General features: G+C 38.7%; 1 non-coding gene across 1 annotated transcript; it reads left to right on the plus strand.

Moving 5' to 3' along the window:
• Positions 1-5374: 5374 nt before the first annotated feature.
• Positions 5375-5480, plus strand: LOC140852751 (small nucleolar RNA R71). The gene has a single exon (XR_012135651.1). It is a non-coding gene; the product is annotated as a small nucleolar RNA R71 (small nucleolar RNA).
• Positions 5481-5792: the final 312 nt, after the last annotated feature.

Consider the following 5792-nt stretch of genomic DNA (forward strand, 5'->3'; position numbering starts at 1 on the left):
ATTTTAAGGAGAATTTTTGCATACCTTGACCTTTCCACCCAATCTCTCATGAAGCAGATTCTTTATTAAGATCAGTAAGAAGAGGGTTGTAGAATCACTCCTAAAATTTGGTCTAATCTAAACCCTACCATTCATTGAGTTTTCTTAATAATTTATTCCTCAATATCTCTAAAATTATCTTGACCGTTAATCATTCATTGATTAGGATGCCTAATTGACTCTTAATCAAAATAAAATTTGGATACACAAAACTAATTATTTCTAACCATACTCGAGATTTGATTAATTTCTTTCCCCCCCCCAAACTTAATCTACATTGTCCTCAATGGAGTAGGAAAGCAAAGAAAATAAAAGGAGAGAGTGCACCTGGGATAATTTTGCTTCGAAAGTTGAAGATAGCTTCATTCATTAATAGGCTCTTGTTCTAAATTCCTGCAGCTGCAGTAAAGTAAAAAAAATATAAAATCATTGGGTTGCCTCCCAACAAGTGCTAAGTTTTACGTCTTCAGCCAGACGTCAAGTTTATTATTCATTATAAAGTGGATCACACAGTAGATGGTGTCGATTCGTTCTTTATATGCAATTTCATCTACATATGGCTTCAGACGTTAGCCGTTTACCTTAAATGTATTGCCATTCTGGGGGTCATGAATTTCAATTGCTCCATGTGGGAATATTTGTGTGACAATAAAAGGTCCATCCCATCGGGATCAAAGTTTACCGAGAAAAAGGCGTAACCTGAAATTGAAAAGCCATACCTTTTGATTTAGCTCAAATGATTTTCTAGAGATATATTTATCATGAAATACTTTGGTTCGAGCCTTGTAAATTTGTGAACTCTCGTATGCATCATTGCGAAGTTCTTCCAATTCATTGATTTGCAACACTCGATTAGAACCTGCATTCATCATGTTAAAATTAAACATTCGTATGGCCCAGAGTGCATGATGTTCTAATTCAACCGCTAGATGGCAAGCTTTGCCATAAACTAATCGATAGGGTGACATACCGATAGGGGTTTTAAAAGCTGTACGGTAAGCCCATAATACATCATCTAAGTGAAGAGACCAATCCTTTTATCGGACCTAACCATCTTTTCTAGGATATGTTTAATCTCCCTATTTGACACCTCTACCTGACCATTAGTTTGGGGGTGGTATGGTGTGGCCACTTTGTGTGTAATATTATATTTTTTCATAAGTGCTTCAAAATATTTATTTGTAAAATGAGTCCCCCCATCACTAATGATCACCCTTGGAAGCCAAATCGACTAATGATGTTTCGTTGGATAAAACTAGTTACAACTTTATTATCATTAGTCCATGTAGCTATTGCCTCCACCCATTTTGACACGTAATCAACTGCCACCAAAATATATTCGAATCCAAATGAGGCTGGAAAAGGTCCCATGAAATCAATTCCCCAAACATCAAAGATTTCTACTACAAAAATGGGGGTCAGCAGCATCATATCCTTCTTGGATAAATTTTTGTTTGCTGACATTGCAGACAACTTCGGCCAAATCCATGTGCATCCTTGAAAAGCATTGGCCAATAAAACCACTCTATAGCACTTTTGCTACAGTTTTTCTTCCACTAAAATATCCCCCACATGTCGAAGAATGGCAAAAAGTGAGAATGCTTTGGAATTCACTCTCGGGGACACAACGGAGAATAACTTGGTCAGGACAGTATTTGAATAGTTCAGGTTCCTCCCAGAAATAATGTTTAATTTGTGAGAAAAATCGATCATTTTCTTATTTTGTCCAGTGAGAAGGTACTTGTCCTGTTGACAAGTAATTGATAATATGGGCAAACCATGGAGGACGGCTAGAAGAGATTGCGAAAAGTTGTTCGTCAGAAAATTTCTCTTTGACCTCATCTATGCCTATCGTGTGTTCAACTTAGATCCTGGAGATGTGATCAGCTACCACATTCTCGGAACCCTTCTTATCTCAGATTTCCAGATCAAATTCTTGTAAAAGAAGGATCCATCTGATCAAACGTGATTTAGTATCTTTCTTTGAGAGGAGATATTTCAGAGCCGCATGATCAGAGTAAACTAGAACCTTAGACCCTAACAGATATGAGCAAAATTTTTCAAGGATGAACACTACTGCTAGTAGCTCTTTTACTATTGTGATGTAGTTTAATTGGGCATCAGAAAGAGTCTTGCTAGCATAATAGATCACATGTGGCTACTTATTAATTTTTTGGCCTAAGACGGCATCTATTGCAAAGTCAGAGGCATCACACATAATCTCAAATGGAATGGACTAGTCAGGGGTTTTATTATGGGTGCTATTGTCAGGACTGTTCGTAATGTGTTGAATACTTTCAAACAGTCTTCGTCAAAGACAAATGGTGTGTCCTTGGCCAACAGATTGCATAGGGGTCTTGAAATCTTACTAAAATCTTTGATGAAGCATCTATAAAATCTGGCATGACCTAAGAAAGATCGTATTTGTCGGACTGAAGTAGGGGGTGGTAGTTTTGAAATGACCTCAACTTTGGCTTTATCTACCTCGATCCCTCTTTCAGAAATAATATGTCCTAATACAATTCCTTTCCACACTATGAAATGGCTCTTTTCCCAACTTAGGATGAGATTTGTCTCCATACACCGTTTAAGAATTTTGAAAGATTATGGAGACAATCTTCAAAGGTGGTTCCAAACACAGAAAAATCATCCATAAAAACTTCAAGACATTTGTCCACTATATCTGAAAAAATGGCCAGTATGCACTGTTGAAATGTAGCGAGTGCATTGCAGAGCCTGAATGGCATACGTCGAAAAGCGAAGGTGCCATAGGGGCAGGTGAAGGTAGTCTTTTTTGATCATCCAAAAATACAGGTACTTGATTGTACCCTGAATAGCCATCAAGAAAATAGAAAAAACTTTATCCTAGTAACCGTTCTAAGATTTGATCGATGAAGGGCAATGAAAAATGGTCCTTCCTAGTAACGGCATTTAGTTTTCTATAATCTATGCATACTTGCCATCCAGATGATATGCGAGTGGGAAGCAGTTCACCTTCTTCGTTCTCAACCACAGTAATACCTGATTTCTTAGATACTACTTGAGTGGGACTGACCCATTTACTATTGGATATGGGGTAGATGATTCCAGCATCTAACCACTTTACCACCTCTTTCTTTACTACTTCACGCATGTTTGGGTTCAATCTCCTCTGCATATCTCGATGGGGTTTGGCATTTGCCTCAAAATAAATATGGTGCATGCAAATGGAGAGATCAATTTCTTTTAAATTGGCAATGGACCAACTGATAGCCTCTTTGTGTTCCTTCAGAATACCAATCAATTGTGCTTCCTGATTAGGGGTCAAGTCTGATGCAATGATTGCCGGAAGGGTGTCATTGGGTCCTAGAAATATATACTTGAGCGTAGCAGGAAGGGGTTTTAATTCTAACATAGGTGGTGATTCTAAAGATGGGACTATTGGTGTACTGGCTAATGTGGGCAATGGCTCATACTTGATTGTCCATGGAGGAGTGGTTTTATCGTGTGGTGTATCCAACAAGGTGTTAACTTCTTTCATATATCCCTCAAAGTCATACACTCCAAAGTGAGCCAAGCAAGTATCTAAGGGGTCTGATGCTAGAATTATGGGTGTTGCATCTTCTATAATGTCTTCTAGTGTATCTACTTCGAAGCAACTATCCATTGATGGTCCTTGGAAAGCACCAAACATATTCAGTCTCAGTTTCTTATTCCCAAATGATACGTCCATGACTCCTGTCCTACAATTAATGCATGCATTTGCCGTAGCTAGGAAGGGTCATCCTAAGATAATGGGAATTTATCTTGGGTTGCTACTTAGTTCCATGTCGAGAACCAAAAAATTAACTGGAAAGTAAAACTCATCAACCTTGACCAAGACATCCTCAAGCATTCCACGTGGTTCCTTAATTGATCCATCGGCTAATTGCAATATGCTGATGTGGGTTTCAGTTCTCCGAATCTAAAAAGTTCATACACCGAATAGGTAAAAGATTCACACTTGCCCCTAAGTCCAGAAGAGCTTTTTCAATGTGATAATCTCCTATAACACAAGAAATGATGGGGCTCCTGGGTCCTTAAGCTTTGGAGGAGTGGCATGCTGGAAGACAGAACTAGCCTGTTCAGTGAGGCATACTTTCTTTGAGATTTGTGATCTAGATTTATATTTTTGAGTGCACAAATTCTTCAAAAATTTGACATAAGCAGGGACCTGTTTGATTGCATCTAGAAGGGGAAGATTAATTTGGACTTGCTTAAACAATTCCAACATCTCGTCGAGTCTTCCTCCCTTCTTATCTGCAGGAATAGGGGCTTTCAGGGCATCCAGAAATGGGGCTTTAGGCAAGTAAGATGATTCTGGTACAGTTGGTTCATTCTCTATTTTAAGGTCCTCCTTGTTTTTGGGTGATTTGGCTTCAGTTAGAGGATTAGGGTCGGTTCATTGATTTTACTAGTGTGTTCAATGACCTTCCCACTTCTTAGAGTCATGATTTATTTGGCGTATTCAGAAAAAGCTTCTGGGGTATTAGAGCTCTCAATCACAAATTGCCCTCTTGGGTTGCTCTCAGATTGGCTAGATAATTTTTCTCCTTCTCTCCTACTGAATGCAGTCGCTAGTTGACCTATTTGGATCTCTAGCTTAGCAATGGATTGTGTGTGGGAGTTAAGGGTCTGAGTATTGACTTCTAATCGTTCTAGTGCTTTCAAAACTTTTTCCTCAAAAGCTGAGCTGTGACCAGTAGTAGATGGTTGAGGAGCATTTTGAAATTGATGGTATGGTCCATGCCTATATGTTGGGTCTTGATATTGAGGTCGAGGTGCGGCAGGGCCAACCACTGGTTGTGATCTCCAGGAAAAATTTGGATGATTTCTCCAATCGGGGTTATAAGTGTTCGAATATGGATCATTTTCTGATCTGTGAGCTTGTTAGACTTGAGCTTGCTGAACCTGCTCATGCACAAACTCAGAAAATTGAGGTGCGGTTGGGCATTCACTAACAAAATGGTTCGGACTTGCACACAATGCACAAACTTCTTGGATTAGGTTAGGTGGAATCGGGGATTGTCTAGTATTTAGAAGACGGTCTAATTTTTGGGACAGTTCATCTACCTTACTGTGGATATCTATGACGTTTCCAATCTGATAAATTTCACTTCTTTTTTGTTGAAGCATGGGTTGTTCTCTAAAGGTGGTAGACATATGATGTAGGAAATTCTCACTAAGTATTTCAAAGAGCTGCCAGGCTTCATCCTCACTCTTTAGCATGAACGTCCCACCACATGATGCATCAACCATTTGTCGGTGTTTCTCCAATACACCATCATAGAAACACTGACAAAGTTGCCATTTAGGGACAGCATGGTGTGGACATTTATGAATGAGGTCCCTTAACCTTTCCCATGTCTCATGAAAAAGTTCACCCTCCAATTGGAAAAAACTAGTGATAGCTTTTCTAATTTGATTTATTTTTCTAATTGAAAAGTATTTCTTGAAAAATTCTCTCTGAAGATGATCCCAAGTTGAAATGGTTATAGAGTCTAAGGAGTTTAACCAATGCTTGGCTTTATCCTTAAGTGACAAAGGGAACAGTTTCAACCTAAGGGCATCATCGGAGAAGTTTTGAATTTTTACTATGGAACAAATTTTAAGAAATTCATCCAAGTGTTTGTATGGGTCCTCATTACTAAGTCCATAGAATGATGGCAACATTTGAATAATGCTAGACTTAATCTCATATTGGGTAGCTTCTACTGGAGGTACTTGAATGCATG

This window comes from Elaeis guineensis, chromosome 11 (assembly GCF_000442705.2).
Source record: "Elaeis guineensis isolate ETL-2024a chromosome 11, EG11, whole genome shotgun sequence".
Lineage (NCBI taxonomy): Eukaryota > Viridiplantae > Streptophyta > Magnoliopsida > Arecales > Arecaceae > Elaeis > Elaeis guineensis.